The 18402-nt window shown below is 45.1% G+C and overlaps 1 protein-coding gene and 2 non-coding genes across 3 annotated transcripts in view; all 3 read left to right on the top strand.

Annotated features, from left to right (window-relative positions):
- The window catches only part of LOC144103629 (uncharacterized), a 50735-nt gene that overhangs the window by 20430 nt on the left and 11903 nt on the right, over positions 1–18402 (top strand). The window lies entirely within an intron of this gene.
- TRNASTOP-UCA (transfer RNA opal suppressor (anticodon UCA)) lies at positions 3809–3895 on the top strand. Its single transcript has one exon. It is a non-coding gene; the product is annotated as a tRNA-Sec (tRNA).
- TRNASTOP-UCA (transfer RNA opal suppressor (anticodon UCA)) lies at positions 11245–11331 on the top strand. Its single transcript has one exon. It is a non-coding gene; the product is annotated as a tRNA-Sec (tRNA).

The raw sequence follows: 18402 nt of genomic DNA, 5'->3' as shown, positions 1-18402 counted from the left end.
AATCCACCATCACACGTGCTCCTTGTGTGCTGATCCGTCATTTCGGAACTGCTAAATCTGTCACCGGCACAGGGACAGACAACGACCAGCACTTGTCCTTGTCTCTTGGTGTCCGTACTTCCGGAATGACGTACTTGCGCCAGCTAGCCCGAACCACCGCCCTCGTGTAGCAATCCCGTTCAAGGTTTAGCAATTGGTTGAACCGAGTAGATCCACTTGCCACGCATACCATTTCCCGTGCTTTGGATGTTCGTTAATGTGCTCATGGTTTTCCAATGTCAACATAATGCACATTATAATGGGAGCACATATATATCTGGAGATGCAGCCAGGCGAACAAAATACAGATGTAAAACAATTCAAATATTATACTACAGTAAGGATCGTCGTCTCGTACTATTTAGATTGTCAGGAAACTGAAAATTTGCAGTCTCTTTTCAGACACCCTGCAGACAATTTTTGTCATGTGCTGCGACATGGATGTGGACATTCACTGGTGACCTTTTTCTATTGTTGCCTCGGGTTGAAATGCATAGAAAAAAGTATTTTTGCATTTACTTTGGTCACGTGCAGTCAGTCAGGTTCGCATGCTGTGACCGAGATTGGTGCAACAGATATTTTCGAGCACCGAATACTTCTTTGGCAAAGAGGTAACAGTTATAAAATACATGCGTCGTTGTTTCAAGGATGCAAACGGCATTGGCTTTACACAGACTTGCAGGAGATTTGGATATTGTGATCTTCAGCCATGAATTGTATGGGCTCTATTGTGTTCAAAGCATCCAGTGAGAGATGTGTTATGGGTTATTTTGTTCAATAAATTGCAGATCGTCAATTTATTTGCCTGACTTCTTTTAAGACCCTACATGGTAGATTGCGATTTTCGTGATCTCAATGATAGGCTTGCATTTTGTCAATGAAGCCAATGTCAAACTATTGCCCGCATGAAAATTTAGAATTCTTGCTCCCATATACTATTCATTTCAAATGACAACATGTAGTGGTCCTCCCTATACTATTCATTTCAGATGACATGTAGTGGAGGCCTCCGGAAATTTAGACCACCTGGGGATCTTTAACGTGCACGGACATCGCACAGCACATGGGCGCCTTTTACACTTCGCCTTCGTAGAAACGCGGCCGCCGCGGTCGGGTTCAAACCCGGGTACTCCGGCTCGGTAGACTAGCGCCTTAAAGGAGTATAGACACCTAATTTTGGTGGCATGCTTTCTTCTCTACAATGATGCGGAAGACGCTACCACTCATGAATCACCATATTATCTTCGCCTACGACCCCTAAATAATTTAGTCTAACTTTTTCTGTCATGCTGTTTCGGTTTCAACAGCCGAACGATGGCTGTGAAAAAAAATAATTGGTTTTTGGGGGAAAGGAAATGGCGCAGTATCTGTCTCATATATCGTTGGACACCTGAACCGCGTCGTAAGGGAAGGGATAAAGGAGGGAGTGAAAGAAGAATGAGGTGCCGTAGTGGAGGGCTCCGGAATAATTTCGACCACCTGGGGATCTTTAACCTGCACTGACATCGCGCAGCACACGGGCGCCTTTTGCGCTTCGCCTCCATCGAAACGCGGTCGGGTTGGAATCCGGGCACTCCGGATTAGTAGCTGAGCGTTGTAACCACTAGGCCACCGCGGCAGTTTTCGTGTCCCGTGAGGGATGGAAAAACCTCTGCATAACCGTTGCTTCATCGTTTTAATTTACTGCAGTGCTAAAGCCAGCCTTGCTCAAGTGCCGGAATGACAACGAATGTTGTGACTGAAAGAAGAATGACGAGAAGTACACGGGCCTGCCCATTGGCTCAAGCTGAGCCGCAGTCGCTGCCACGTGCACACAGGAGAGTTAAAAATCATATGAGAGGAAAGACTGAATGGTGGGAGCAACGATTATATTGCAGTTTTTTTATGTCTCACGTACCTGTAAGCATGAGTTGATGTCGCAGTCCTCATTCGGCCGTTAAAACTCAAACAGCACGAGAAAGAAATGTGATTAGAATACCAGGTGTCACCCGCCGCGGTAGCACAGTGGTTAGAGCGCTCGGCTACTGATCCGGAGCTCCCGGGTTCGAACCCGACCGCGGCGGCTGCGTTTCCATGGAAGTGAAACGCTGAGGCGCCCTTGTGCTGTGCGATGTCAGTGCTTGTTAAAGATCCCCACGTGGTCGAAATTATTCCGGAGCCCTTCACTACTGGGCCCACGAAATGAGCGGGAGTTGAGTGGTCTTGTCTGGCTGGGCGAGGAGTTCGTCCTAGCGTTCCTCAGAAGGAGCTGGCAGTAGGGCCCGTGGAAGAGGAGAGAATTGGTTATCGGGGAAAGGAAATGGTTGCGGTCGGCTACTGATCCGGTGTTCCCTGGTTCGAACCCGACCGCGGCGGCTGCGTTTTTTATGGAGGCAAGACGCTAAGGCGCCCGTGTGCTGTGCGATGTCAATGCACGTTAAGATCCCCAGGTGGTCGAAATTTTTCCGGAGCCCTTCACTACTGCACCTCTTTCTTCTCTCAGTCCCTCCTTTACCCTTACCTTACATCGCGGTTCAGGTGGCCGCTGATATACGAGACAGACACTGCGCCATTTCCTTTCTCCAACAACGGTGGGACAATCGTACGCGGAAATCCTCAATCACTACAGAGGATATAGCATACCCTCCATTACACCAGCTATTAACACAATATGTGGCAGTCGGTTGGCGTATACTGCAAACAGGAAGCTTTCATAGCTTACACATGCTTCACAAAATGTTTCCGAACCAGTACGCAGACACAAGTGGTGTGGAGCCACCCCCACTTTATACCATATTACATGGGAGTGTAAAAACAATTATTCATTCCATAAACTAAAAGAGCCCAATGCGGAACAGTGCGGGAGAGCCTGCTCACCAGCAGCGTGCTGGCAGTCCAAAAAGGACTGGTCCAGCATATGCGTATTAGGTACATGACTCAGTGGGGCCCTGGAATAAGGGCACCACCCCTGGAAGACTCGGAACTTCAACATGAAGACACCTGGGTCCCGCTGAATCGACTAATTTTTGGCGCCAATAAAGTTTCTCTCTCTCTCTCTCAATTCAATGCAATTCTTTCTTTTCCCTCGTAAGCCTGCCACGTGCAGACTATTTTAAGGAAGGCTTAAAATGCGCCCGTGTGAATGGGCCCACCTACACCGTACGACTGCCAGATAAGCGCAGTAAAGTGGCCGTATTTCACCCCTTGATACTGTCCTGGGGAATGATTGCTCATATATATCTTATCTAAACATTGCGTAAGGTTATCCTGCACTCGTGCCGCTCAGCAATCGAGACTGCAATTGCTTTTTAAAATCAGTGCAGTTGCGTTTTTTCTTCCTACTACTCCTTTGTTGTTGTGGGCTTTTAAACTCGTAATGAAAACGCAACGGAAGATTTTGCATGCACCTTTACAACGACCACTCCCAGCGAGTCGCTGGATTGTGGGCGCGTGCGGGGAGCACGAACAGATGGTAGTGAAAGCGTTCCGCACTTGTTTTATCACCAAATCCGCCGCCAAACTCCAACTTCAGACATGAGGGGGCGCTCTGAACACTAAAAAAACTCTCTGTGGCCCATAGCTTTTATTTTTAACCTAGTAAAAACGCTACATTTCCTGCTTTTGAATATACAGCGAAATGCTCCATGTGGCACTGCACTTTTGGGATTATAAAGCTTCATGTTAGATTCGTAAGCATAGTTAAGAAGTTATATCAGCTTGGGCATGCCACCGGCTTCTAGTGTACTCCTAGGGATTTGAGTATATATACCCCAAAGGCAGTGCGCGCACTGCCCAGACGAGCCTCGGTGGTCCGGGGTGCGGGCTTCAAACCCGTAGCTGATTGACGTCAGAGTGGTTCGATTCCACCTTCTGGGCGGCGTTTCCATCGTTTTATGAGTTAACATTTATCTGTATTCTTTGCAGTATACTGCAGACCCTAAATGGGTCCTGGCAGGAGGGGCAAAAAGGTGTGAAAGAAATACAGCACGAAAATAATGGCACAGAACAAGAAACAAGCACTCAGACACTGTCAACAAGCAATTTAGTCAAAGGCATTGATGTTGTTTAGTAGATCAGGCGCAAGAGTTCATTCCATTGTGTTTTTGTGCGCGGAAGGAATGAGTATTTAAAGACATCGACCCTAGCTTTGTACAGTGTTAGTGATTCATCATCATCATCAGCCTTACTACACCCACTGCAGGGCAAAGGCCTCTCCCATGTCTCTCCAATTAACCCTATCCTTTGCCAGCTGCATCCACCCTTTGCCTGCAAACTTCTTAATCTCATCCCCCCACATAACCTTCTGCCGCCCCCTGCTACGCTTACTTTCTCTTGGAATCCACTCCGTTACCCTTAAGGGGTTATCTTGCCTTCGCGTTACATGCCCTGCCCAAGCCCATTTCTTTCTCTTGATTTCGACTAGGATGTCATTAACCCGTGTTTGTTCCCTCACCCACTCTGCCCGCTTCCGATCTCTTAACGTTACACCTATCATTTTTCTTTCCATGGCTCGCTGCGTTGTCCTTAACTTAAGCTGAACTCTTTTCGTTAGCCTCCACGTTTCTGCCCCGTAGGTGAGTACCGGTAAGATTATGCTGTTGTACACTTTCCTCTTGAGGGAAATTGGTAAACTGCCACTCATGATCTGCGAGAATTTGCCATATGCGCTCCACCCCATTCTTATCCTTCTAGTTATCTCCCTCTCATGATCCGGATCAGCTGTCACTACCTGCCCTAAGTAGACGTATTCCGGCACAATTTCTAGGCTCTCGCTGCCAATTGTGAACTGTTGTTCCCTTGCTAGGCTGTTGAACATTACCTTGGTTTTCTGCATGTTAATTTTTTTAGACCCATCGATCTGCTCTGCCTGTCTAACTTGTTGATCATGATTTGCAGTTCACCTCCTGAGTGACTCAGCAAGGCAATGTCATCAGCAAATCTCAGATTATTTAGGTATTCTCCATTTATTCTTATTCCCAACTGTTCCCAATTCAGGCCTCGAAATACCTCCTGCAAACATGCGGTGAACAGCATTGGCGAGATCGTGTCTCCTTGCCTGACACCCTTCCTTATTGGAATTTTATTGCTGACTTTATGGAGGACTATAGTAGCTGTGCAGTTGCTATATATATCTTCCAGTATTTTGACATAAGGTTCTTCTACCCCCTGATTACGCAATGCCTGTATGACTGCTGAGGTTTCCACTGAGTCGAATGCTTTCTCGTAATCAATGAAAGCTATATATAGAGGTTGGTTATATTCTGCGCATTTCTCTATCACCTGATTGATAGTGTGAATATCATCTATTGTGGAATATCCTTTACGAAAGCCTGCCTGATCATTTGGTTGATCAAAGTCTAACGTTGCCCTGACTCTATTAGCGATTACCTTAGTAAATACTTTGTAGGCAACGGATAGTAAGCTGATCGGCCTGTAATTTTTCAAGTCCTTGGCGCCTCCCTTCTTATGAATTAAGATAATGTTTGCATTCTTCCAAGCTTCTGGTAAAGTCGAGGTCATAAAGCATTGCGTATACAGGGTGGCTAGTTTTTCTAGCACGATGTCCCCTCCGTCCTTCAACAGATCTGCTGTTACCTGATCCTCCCCAGCTGCTTTTCCCCTTTTCATTGCTTCTAAGGCTTTCTTTACTTCATCTTTCGTTACTGGCGGGATGACGCATTGCTGTGCACTGCTGTCTTTCTCATTAGCGCTCTGATTACATTGGCTACCGTACAGGTCTGTGTAGAACTCTTCGGCTACGTTAACTATCTTATCCATATTGCTAATGACATTGCCCTGCTTGTCTCTTAATGCATACATCTGGTTTTTACCTATGCCTAGTTTCCTCTTCACTGTTTTTAGGCTACCTCCGTTCTTTATAGAATGCTCGATTCTCTCAATATTAAACTTCCTTATCTCGGCTACCTTGCGCTTATTTATTAACTTCGAAGGCTCTGTCAGTTCAATTCTGTCGGTAGGGTTAAACGCCTTCATGCTTTGGCGCTTATTAATCAGACCTTTTGTCACCTGAGATAGCTTTCCGGCATTTTGTGGAACTGTCCTACCGCCTACTTCTACTGCTTACTCCGTAATTATTGTTGTCAGATTATCGTGCATTGAATGAACATCAGGATCGTCTTCCTCAGTTAAAGCCAAATATCTGTTTTGCAGCGCTATCCTAAACTCCTGTGCTTTCTCTCTTACGGCTAACTCGTTAATGGACTTCCTCTTCACTAGAGTCTTCCGTTCCCTCTTCGAGTCTAAGCTAATTCGAGACCTTGCCATTCTGTGGGTGCTACAACGCACCTTTCCGAGGACGGCCACATCCTGAATGATGCCAGGTTTAGCGCATAGTATGAAGTCGATTTCATTTTTAATCTCACCATTGGGGCTCTTCCAGGTCCACTTCCTGTTTTCTCGTTTGCGGAAGAAGGTATTCATGATCCGTAAATTATTTCTATCCGCGAATTCGACTAATAACTCTCTCCTGCTATTTCTAGAGCCTATCCCATAGTCACCTACCACGTGGTCGTCAGCCTGCTTCTTGCCCACCTTCGCATTGAAGTCGCCCATCAGTACAGTGTACTGCGATTTTACTCTATTCATTGCTGATTCTACGTCCTCATAGAAGCTTTCAACGGTCTGGTCATCATGGCTGGATGTGGGTGCGTAGGCCTGCACCACTTTCAGCTTATACCTCCTATTCAGCCTAATTACTATAGCTGCTACCCTCTCGTTAATACTGTAGAACTCCTCTACGTTGCCAGCTATATCCTTATTAATGAGTAAACCCACACCTAGTTCTCGCCTATTCTCTAACCCGCGATAGCACAGTATGTGTCCGTCCTTTAGTACTGTATACGCCTCACCTGTCCTCCTAACCTCGCTAAGCCCTATCACATCCCATTTAATTCCCGCTAGTTCCTCGAACAGCACTGCTAGGCTAGCCTCACTAGCTAAAGTTCTAGCGTTAAACGTTGCCAGGTTGAGATTCCAATGGCGGCCTGTCCGGAGCCAGAGATTCCTAGCACCCTCCGCTGCGTCACAGGTCTGACCGCCGCCGTGGTCAGTTGCTCTGCAGCCGCTGGGGACTGAGGGCCGAGGGTTCATTGGTTTGATCATAGAAGGTTGTGGCCAAGTACTACACCAGGGTGGCCAAATCCTGCTCTCACCAGAGCAGGATTTGGTGAGGTTAGTGAGTCCAGGTGATGATTTCTTGTTAGTCGCGTTGTGCTGAGTTTAATAAATGGATCAGGGCTCATGGAAAGTTTGCTATTTTAAAGTTTGCTCCGGGGGTGATGTTCAAACGTGACACAACGGTACCAATATGCCGTAATGATCATACCGCGTTATACTGAAGTGCTCTATGATTGGTGCTGTTCTGATCATGGGACCCAAGTGAACATCCACCCTAACCAGTCCATCTGTTCTTTGTTTTCTATTGTTACCAGAGCTCTTATCATGTAGGCCTATATGAGTCTCCAGCGATGTAGATCAGAAATGGCCGGTTGACACGTCATTCATAGGTGGCAGTTGTATTGTGCTCGGGTGCACGCGAAGGTACTTCAGGTGAAGCAGAATTTTTAAAAATGGGGTTTTTAAGGTTTGGATAGGGTTTCTGCGGCGTTGTAATACCTGTGTTGGCGTACATCAATAAACATATGCTAGTTGTGTTGACTAGTAGGCTTGTAAAGTAATTTTAAATACAATACGTTTTTATTGCTGCAGCAATGGGCGCTTGGTTGTAATTGGAAATTTTTAGCCGACCGTTTGTATTGGCCCTATGATTCAAGAATTCTGGAAATGCGATTACTCTTGCCGCTATGGCGCAACAAATTTTTGTCATCGCGCCACCGTTTTGAAAAGAGCGCGTGTTAGGTGCGCGTGAAGGGGTGTTTATGACAATAGGTCGCTGCGTAGTCATGGAGGAAAGAAAAGTTCTTCCACCTCAGAGTTTCTTAAAAGACTATAGACACCTAAACTTTGGCTGCGTGTTTTCTTGTTTGTAATAATGCCTAAGACATTATTATACATGGATTACCAAATGGTATTCTCCTACGACTGGTAAATCGCATTTCTTTTTTTGTGCTGTTTCGGTTACGGTTTCAACAGCCGAATGAAGACTGAGACGTCAAGTGTACTTAAAGGTCACGTGAGACACAAAATAAACTGCAATATAATATCTGCTTCCTCATTGACTATGATTCCGGCTGTTAAGTGAGGCTGGCTTCAGCACTGCAGTAAATTAAAATGATGGAGCAGCTATTTTATGAACGTTTTTTTCATGCCTCACGTGACATAAAAGCACACTCTGACGTCACAGCCATCTTTCGGCTGTTGGAACCGAAACCGAAAAAGCATGACAGAAAAAATTCGATAATAAATTGTTTAGCGGTCGTAGGCGAATATCACATGGTGATTCATGCGTAGCAGTGTCGTCCGCATCATTATAGAGAAAAAAAAATGCTCCAATATTAGGTGTCTATACTGCTTTAAAGGAGCATAGGCACCTAACTTTTGGATGCTCCTTTTCTTGTTTGTAAAAATGCGTAAGGCATTATTATACACGGATTTATACCTGGCATTCTCCTATGACCGCTTAATAACTAATAATCGAATTTCTTTTTTGTGTTGTGTCGGTTTGGGCTTCAACAGTCGAATGTGGATTGTGACGTCAAGAGTGGTTTTATGTCCCGTGAGGCACAAAAAAAAACTGCGATATAGTTATAACACGCACTGCATAACACGCACTGCATAGCGTGCCTGACGTGTCTATATCGTAGTAATTTACTCGGTATGTCCTCAATACTCCCGAGCTAGCCTCGAGCAGAGCTTCCCCAAGAATTATCGTAGATATTTTCTTTGGCGATTTCCTTGTTGCTATGTGGCGGCGAAGACGCACGCTTTCCGAAAAGGGCTCTCGGCGGCCGAAATTAAGCCTAAGTGCTGAGGGAACTCGTGTTTTCGAAATTCTGAAAAGCAACGTCACAATTACTAGCGGCCGGCTACAGAGCTCAAATCCCAATCAAGCGCTTAACTGTAATAGTTAAGAAGTTAACAATGAGAATTTAATTAATCAAATTAATAGTGATCATGATTTTTATGTTTCCTGATGTCCGCCAACACTGGTATTACAACTCCGCAGAAGCATTCTCAATATCCAAAAAAATCGTCGTGGGTATACATAGAGAGGTTGCCCTCGTTCAGGCTTCTCCAAGTGCGGTTTTCTCTTGACTACTTGTGTAAAGTTTCAAAGAAAAAGTTGTATACGGCCTTAGTGGATGTAATGATGCCAATTCCTCTTTACCGAAACCTGCACCGTCGTGGGGGTCTAGGGCAGGATGTTTTAAAACGAGTCAAAAGAATGCCAGTTAATCCATCTATGAAAACGTTTTTTCTACAAACTACATCCAAATACGCTCCCTGTTAAAACATGGCTGAACGAAAAGGGGATTTTCGTCCCCTGGACAACTAACTGTATACTATGCAAGAAGTCCGAGACGATAGAGCACATATTGCTGGAGTGTTGGGACCCCATCTTTCACTGGGACGTCCTCCAAAGAACTATTAAAAAAGATCTTCCCCTGGACCCCTGCGGTATTAGATTTTTGCCAATTCAAAATGAAACAGGAGTGCCCTATGACTTAATCATGCTGCTAAGCCTCAACAGCTTGTGGAAAACCAGAATGCAGGTGCGGCATGCCGATGCAAACGTGCATTCTGTGCGAGAAAACTTCATTGCGAGTGTCGTGTGCCTGAGCGGAGTGTACCGGGCACCAGCCGAACAGCCTTAATGGCTCTCTGTACTAGATGACTTGGCTGTATTGAAAAGATTTTAAACCCACGTGTATCGGCCGAATTGGGCTGAGGTGTTCTTACCCTTTTTGTAATTTTGTTTGCGTGTCAAAATCGGCAATAAAGAAGAAAAAAAGCGCCGAGAGCATAGTGCCCTCGTGCAGTGGCCAGCGAAGCTGATCTGTTCGTTCCACCTTCGAATCTCAGTCGCGGAAATATATATATTTATTTTATACATTCAAGGTCAAGGTCAAGGCTTCAGCGATGGCCCGGCTTTTGCAGCTTTGATCGTGAAGTGGAGCTTTCGCTCTAAAAAAAAGAAAGAATGAACTGGCGGTGGCTCATTGGTTAGAGCGCTCGGCTACTCAGCCAGAGTTCTCAGGTTAGAACCCGGCCGTGGCGGCCATGTTTCGCTGGAGGCGAAATGCAAAGGGGCCAGTTGATTTTCAATCTTTTACGCCCTAACTGATTTTACTAAATTGCTTATTCAAAACAACTGCGGCCTACAGTACACGGTTCCACCTTGTAGAAAGCGTTTGGTTGGTGACGGGTTTCGGGGCTCTCTTTTTCCCCCTATGCCTGTCTTTGCACGCGCAGTCCATGTTTCGGGCAACACTTCAAACGCGCCCGCGCAAACGGGCCCATGTACACTGGACGACCGCCAGACAAACGCAGTAAACTGTCCATATCTCTCCCTTGATACGGTCTTGAGGGCTTATTGCACATATATATCTTATCTAAACTTGTAAGCTTATCTTGTACCGCTTCAGCACTGGAGACCGCAATTGTTTTTAAAATCCATGATGTTTTTTTCTTCTTTCTACTGCTCTTTTGTTGTCAAGGTGGGCTTTTTACACCCTTTATAAAAACTTAACCGAACAAATATTTCTATGTACACCTTTACAAAGACCGCTCCCAGTGCGTCACTGAATGGAGGGCGCCATTTCAGGGTCCATATCATCATTCACTACTTGATTTCATTAGATCAGCCCACCTTTTTTCATTTATATAAGCATCCTCCTCACCTCTCATTTCATAACGTTTACGCCCTGAGGCAATAAACATCGCTTGAAAAAAAAATTGAGGGCGTGTGCGTGGAGCACGGATCAGATGGTAGTGAAAGCGTTCCGCACTTGTTCTAACACCGTAACCGCCGCCCAAATCCAACATCAAACACGAGGGGGCGCTCTGAACCCTGAAGAAACTCTTTGCGGGCCAAAACTTTTGTTTTTCAACTAGTAAACATGCAGTGTTTCTTGCTTTTTAATATACAGCCAAATGTTTCGTGTGTCATTACACCTTAGAGCTTATAGAATTTTAAGTTATATTTGTCAGCGTAGTTAAGAAGTGACATCAGCTTGGGCATGCCACCGGCTCCTGGTGTACTCCTGGGGATTTGAGTATATATACCCCAACGGCGGTGCTCGCACTGCCCAGACGAGCCTCGGTGGTCCGGGGTGCGGGCTTCAAACCCGTAGCTGATTGACGTCAGAGTGGTTCGATTCCACCTTCTGGGCGAATTCACTTTTGCAGTTCCTAATTTTAGCTATTTTTATTTTCAAGTAACAGGAAAATGCTTCGGCGCCTGTATCACAACGTTGTACTCCGATACTAATATACAGTGTGTTTTGTGGGCTCTTTCGGCTTTTCTTTGTTGCAATGTGTTTTTTGTTTTTGTGATACTTCGTGTTTGCCGTGACCCACTAATATTGTAAACGAGAACAGTACTAATGATTATACTACTATTACATGTGCGTTATGCTGGAGCGTTCATCATTGGGGCGGTTTCAATCACGGAGCTCATGAAATTGTTAAAAATAGGCTTTTTGAGATTTCGAGAGGTTTTCTGCGGCGTTGTTTATCCGCCTTGGCGAGAATCAGAAAAATTCTGAACTAATTTTCAATAGTAAACTATTTAACTAATGCAGTTTATGCGCTTAGCTGTGACTGGAAATTTGTAGACGGCCGTTGGTGATCGCCATACCACTTAATAATTTCGAAAATGCAATTGCCTTTGGCGCTATGGCGCAACAGATTTTTGTCGTCGCATCCCTATTTTGAAAAACGCGCGTCTTCGGCGAGCGCGAAGCACTTGTCACGTGACCTTCTCTCCCCTGTGGGCTGAAGCAGAGACGAGCGGCGAGCACCGCAAAACTACGCAAAACATACGTCGGGACCAGTATCCCCCCCCCCTTCATAGCAACAACCCACTACGCAAAACTGTAGAGTGGATGGGACACAGAAGGTAACGTGGCGCTTGCGCTCCTCAGCGACGCTTCGCAGTCGCCGAAGACGCGCGCTTTTCGAAAAAGGCTCTCGGTGGCCGGAATCTGGTTGAGGTACAGCGCCGAGGGAAATCGCACTTTCGAAATCCTAAAAAGTTATATCGCTTTTATTAACGGCCGGCTATTAATATCTAATTGCAGTGAAGCCGCTCTTACTCGTGAAAATGATCATGTGTCCCGATGTCCGCAAAGACCGGTATTATAGCTTCGCAGAAGCCTTCAAAATATCTCAAAACGCCTATATACAAAAAATCTCGATAACTTTCGCTTAAACAACCGGTATAAAAAAAAAGCAATGAGCTGCTGTATAATGTCCTGGCAATCATATGTTTTTATTACTAATGTGATGTATGTAATACCGTTATTGTGGATGCTTTCTAATGTCCTGGCAATAATTTATATGTGTTTATGTCATGTATCTGATGTGTGTGATCGTTATTGCTGAAACTCATTGTTCCCTTTCAGTTCCTTGAATTTGCGGTTTTTATACCATTTACTGTGATTAGTAGATACTATTGCCTATATTATATCATCATTTTATGTGACTAGGTAATGTCATTACCTACAGTTTATTTTTAAATTTTATGTTAGCATTTCTGGCTTGTCCATTGATTATTTGTCTTGTGGATTGTGTGTGTTGTAGCTCTGCTTTGTTGAGCGTTATGTCGCCAGTTCAAGTGTTCCTTTTCCTTTGTGCAAAGGAGTAGCCGGAGCCAAAATCAGGCACCAACATCTATCCCCTTTTATGTCCATATGAATATATATATATATATATATATATATATATATATATATATATATATATATATATATATATATATATATATAAAACTGAGCAGCGCCAGATAGAAGCGAAAAGAAAATTTGGAAAGCCCCAACAGAAAAACAGTGGTTTTACGCGTATAAAATGCACTGTCCCTCGCCTCAACAGACAATTCACGCGCGTTTACCGACTCCGTCCAGCTGCAAGTGCAACTGTAGTATGTAGTTCGGCTCCGCTGCGAGTACGATGAATAATAATAATAATGTGTCCACAGCGCGAACTGGGAAAGAAGAAAACGAAGCGTGATCTCACTCGAAGAAGGCTCGTGCAGCATGCCTTGGGCTCGCCGAGATCATCCTCATCATCATCAGGAGCAGCTCTGCCACGATGAAGACTCGCCTCATCATCTACGGCGTCGTGATTGGCATCCTCGTCTGGGCTATCAGCCTCGTCACAGTGCTTCTCATCTTCGACCGGTCAAACGACTTCCTCCAACGGCTGCGTGGAAGGACCAGAGCTGGGTGAGCAAGGTGCCCGAAGAACAGCGTTCCATGATCGCCTCTGCCACGTCGTTTTGAGCGCCATCCTCGACTCCTTGATCTGCTGGAGAAGACAGACTCTTCACTGAAGTGCAAGCACTGTCATTGGACGTTCCGCCGTGTCTTCCGTCGACTTGCCGTTAAGTTCATCCCACCGATCCGGCCTGGAACTGAGGAAAATGTGTCTCTTAAGTATGGTGCAATGTGAACATCCGTGGATGCCCAGGATCCTGTGATTGACGTTGCAGCGAGCATTAACTGGCTGGGACCTGACTTTCTCCGTTGCTGTGGCACGCCGTTTCATGATGCTTATTTTATCTCAAATGAGTCTACGCTTGCAGGTCTACAGCTTCACTCTCAGAACTATGTCCGACCTTCTAGTTGCATCCAAGCTTGCCAATCAAGAGTCGTGTAGCCCTGAAACAGGTGAAATAGTACAGCCTCGCTGTTTAAGGTGAACACATCTCGTTAAAGGCTGTAATGATGATGGAGTCTTTGTTACTGAACACTTTCTGTTTCTTGTGAATCGCTTGTTTCTTCTTTGTAAATAGTGCCGTTTGGCATAAACCATTTTATTCTTGCACTATCTGCGATTGTTCCCGATTTGCATAAATAGCTAACTGAATACAAGACGCATGCCATAGATATGCCAGTACACCTTAGATGCGAATTTCTACGGTCTTACCTCCGTGGAAATGAAAGTGCTAGCATTAAGTTTTGCAGGAATTTTTATTGAATGCTCATGCTTTTCCTGCTTTCAAGTTATCAGATGTGCATGGAATAAGTAACGGAATAGTGCGTTAACACACGCATTGTGCAAGCCTGCGCATGACGCAATATTATTGGAAGTTCTTTCACGTACACAGTGGACTTCGCCTTGTAATGAAGCAACACAGTAATTACATAATTTATTTCACCCTCATGGTATATGTACAGTACTCACGGATTGAAATAGGACATTCGGAGCGCTAGCCTTGCAGTGCCACGCAGGCATGTGGTAAACCACAGGCCGGCTGATTGGCTACTGGAAGGAACAATTCTGCTTTGTAGATGTTCTCCCTCTCACGCCATACCACAATGCACCACCTTGGTTCCATGAGCGTCTACGGGCGGCGCTCCATGAAGCGACGGCCACGCGCTCCGAATGTCCTATTTCAATCCGTGAGTACTGTACATACACATTTTAGAGGGCAGGGGCAAAATTTACTGTAATGCGAGTGAAGAGCAAATATGATTGGCATAGATTGGCATATGATTGGCTGTCTCCGTTGTTGCTCATCTAATGCTGAGCTGTCTCATGATGATCTATATAATTATGAGCCATCTCATTATGAGCTATCTCATGATGCCAACTTTTTCGCAAATGAGTGACACAAAAAATTCATACTATATAAAGGAGCGACGCCAGGCAATAACTTCAAAAAACTCATAAACGCAAAGCGGCGGGAGGTAAATAAGTTAGTTATCGCCTTTTTGAAATATATTTCATCTTTGGTGTGCATACAAGGCGAAGGCAGGTAATTCCAATCGTTACTTAGGTCTGATTGTAGAATGCGTGTAAACATGTTTATAGTGCGGCATGTTGACTTTAAAAATAAGATCACGGCCCTTTGAAGTAGTTAGCTACCGTTAAGCAAGTAGTGTGTTTGCAGGAGGAGATTGCTGTGTGGAAACAAGCCGGATAATGCAGCAGACTGAAAAATAAAGAAGAAAACTTAAAAACCCCTTCTCAATTCAACTGATATCAATACCATAAACTGTTATTTCTGTCTGTGTGCTAACCAGCGTCTGTCGTGACATGCCGAATAAATGAAAAAAAAATGGTGATCGCTTATTAATCTTCGCCTGTGGAGTGTCCATAAGCTGTAAGTGCATAAATACCGTCGAATACAGTCATATTAATACGAGAGCTGAAATGGGTCTCGAAATACCATCTGAATTTCGCGCTCACAGCTCACTGCTAGTGGGCCAGTACTAGCTTGTAGGAGCTGTACCGAGAGCATGGTGTTATATAAACAACTTGCAGCCTGTCCTGCAGGCATTGTGAACAGCAGAAGTGAACATTTATTTATTTATTTGACTGAAAAAAAGCAGAACTGCTAGAACGAAAGAGAAATAGGCTAAATGCAGGCACTTATCTGGCTTCCTATGCACGAGCCACATCCAATCCGTAGCAGGAGCGCTGTTTCCGCGTGTTTTGCACGGACCATCGCGCGGACGATTGTGCGGCCGGCGTTGTGGCCCAGGCAGCTCATGCGGCTCGAGTTTTGCGTTGGAACAAGGGGTCTGCTTTGACATTTGTAACAAAGTAACGCTGCTTAAGCTCGCGTTTTATAACACGAATAAGCCGTCCTGCTGTTAAAAAGCACGAGGATAGGACTTTCGTGTCAGTGCCGTAGCCCGTTCTTCAAGGCGCCCGAATGAGCTGTTGTCCCGTGGACGGAATTGTAAGTTACCTCCTCACCGGAGCAGCGAGCTGTTTGTCAAATTGACTTTGCAAGCGTACAGCTTTTTGTATGCTTGACTGCTGCTTGCATTTCATATGCGGTGAAGCCGTGGAATTGCCTACTTGTGCGCGTGGCATTAACGGCAACCGCCACGGAGCGCACCGGGTAGTTCAAATGCGCGCGTACTTACATGTATATGAAAAAAGAAGTAAAGCAAATTTATCTTTAAGTTAAGCGAGATGGGCGGCCACTGTTTAACTGACAGTGTACACACTCACGCTTTGAAGAAGGTGAATTTCAAACTGCTTGTACAAGGCCAACTCGCATTTTACTCCGTCTGGTGCACCCTGCGTTTTTCTTGCGACTAGCCCGTGTTTATTGCAGTGCTTGTTTTGCGAATCAGCACGCGCCTTCTACTTCGTTGCTGTATCGTTTGCTTTTTCTTGGTTTCTGGTTGCCAGCGCGGCTAAGCAAATAATCCTTACTGATTGTTTGATGATTTGGCATAGCAGATTAGCCGTACTTGCATTGAATCCAGCATAAGTTCGTTGTGTTCAGGCACAGCTTTGTCTTAAAATACGCCGCAATGGGGATGATTCTCCAACGATTGAGACTGTGAACCTTGTGCTTAGACAGCAATTCAGTGAGGCAGAGAGGCCTGGTTTGGGAACAGTTGGGGATTAGAGTTAATGGAGAATACCTAAGTAATCTGCGATTTGCTGACGATATTACCTTGCTAGGTCACTCAGGAGATGAACTGCAAAGCGTGATCAATGAGTTAGGCAGAGCAGAACGCCGGGTCTAAAAATTAACATGCAGAAAACCAAAGCAATGTTCAACAGTCTCGCAAGGGAACAGCAGCGCACAATTGGTAGCTAGGTGATGGAAGGGGTAAGGGAATACGTCTACTTAGGACAGGTAGTTGCGGCTTATCTGGATTATGAGAGGGAAATAACTAGAAGAATAAGAATAGGGTGGAGCGCATGTGGCAGGTTCTCTCTGATCATGAATGGCAATTTACCAATATCCCTCAAGTGAAAAGTATACAACAGCTGTATCTTACCGGTACTCACCTATGGGGCAGAAACGTGGAGGCTAATGAAAAAGGTTCAACTTATGGACAATGCAGCGAGCTATGGAAAGAAAAATAGGTAACATTAACGTGTGACATTAAAAGTCCCAAAACGTGCAGAGTGGGTGAAGGAACAAGCTCGGGTTAATGACATCCTATTCTAAATCAAGAGGAAGGAATGAGCTTGAGCAGGGTGTGTAATGTGAAGCAAGATAACTGCTGGTCCTTAAGGGTAACGGAGTGGATTCCAAGAATAGGCAAGCGCAGCAGGGAGCAGCAGAAAGTTAGGTGGGCAGATGAGGTTAAGAAATTTGTGGGGATACGGTGGCCGCAGCTGGCAAAAATCAGGGTTAATTGGAGAAGGGTGATTTGAGTTAGTTGGATGTAGTTCATCTTGAAAACAGAAACTAGCGTGCATGGACGAAGGACAAAGGAGAAGGGTAGACACTACAAGCGCTGTCCTTTGTCCGTGCGTGCTGGTTTCTGTTTTAATTGGAGAGGCATGGGAGAGGCCTTTCCCGTGCAGTGGGCGCAGTCAGGCTGTTGATGATGTTGAGGTTTAATCAGATTGATCGATCAGTTGGTTGATTATGTTTTTACATACTAAGGCTCTGCTGTATTCTACGAGACATTCTGTAGCTAAAAACTCCACATTAATTTCAGTGACCTGGGGTGCATAAATATATACCACGAATGCATTGGTGAAGAATGACTAATTATGGGGCAGGCTAAGGGAGCTCTCCGCCGTTTTCAGCATTGCGGGCATGCTGGGAAACAGAAAATGCATGGCTGAGTTTTTCATCTAAAATGCATGGTGTAACTATTTATTGTCACACGAAAAGCTTATTATCACCCCTGTGAATTTCCCTATGCAAAGCTTTTAGTGCAATGTATGTCCTCCATGGTGCAATTATATTGCATTGTAGACATCTTTGTCTGTGCTGGTGTTTTTATGTCTGCTTTGTGTTAAGCAGGTACAAGTGAAAAAGTTTTTTTTTTACGGCATGCCAATGCATTCCAGCCATGACCAGCCAGGAGGCGTGGATATCCGGAGGCTAATGTGATTCTAAGAGGAACTCGCGCTGCATGAATCCCACAGCAGTGTAAACATAAAAGGCATGCAGCCCTAGTTTTTGCTCTACAGAGGCTGAGAAAAATGTGAAGCTTTAGTGTCTAATCTATGGAAACTGGTATAGTTCAGCGTTATTTCTCACTATTTTTGAATGCCTGTCTTGATAGGGCTTGTAGGATTGCTGCTTGAAGTTCAGCAAGCCGGCTCATCTTGTGATTGCACCGACGCTCCCTGTCAGTGAACTGGTCAGGAGGCTTGTGAGCACAGACCTCGAACCTAGTCAGTTATGCTTCAGCAGTGCAATATTCATTGTAAAGTAATAGGCTGTGGTGGCAAAAGTCAATAGTGCGAAGACCTGTAGGGTGATGAACCTGATGTGCACTGAAGTTTGCCATCACACATATGCCGAGT

Source organism: Amblyomma americanum, chromosome 9 (genome assembly GCF_052857255.1).
Source record: "Amblyomma americanum isolate KBUSLIRL-KWMA chromosome 9, ASM5285725v1, whole genome shotgun sequence".
Taxonomy (NCBI): Eukaryota; Metazoa; Arthropoda; class Arachnida; order Ixodida; family Ixodidae; genus Amblyomma; species Amblyomma americanum.
The sequence above is the reverse complement of the archived record's forward strand: the minus strand, read 5'-3'. Positions and strand labels throughout refer to the sequence as shown.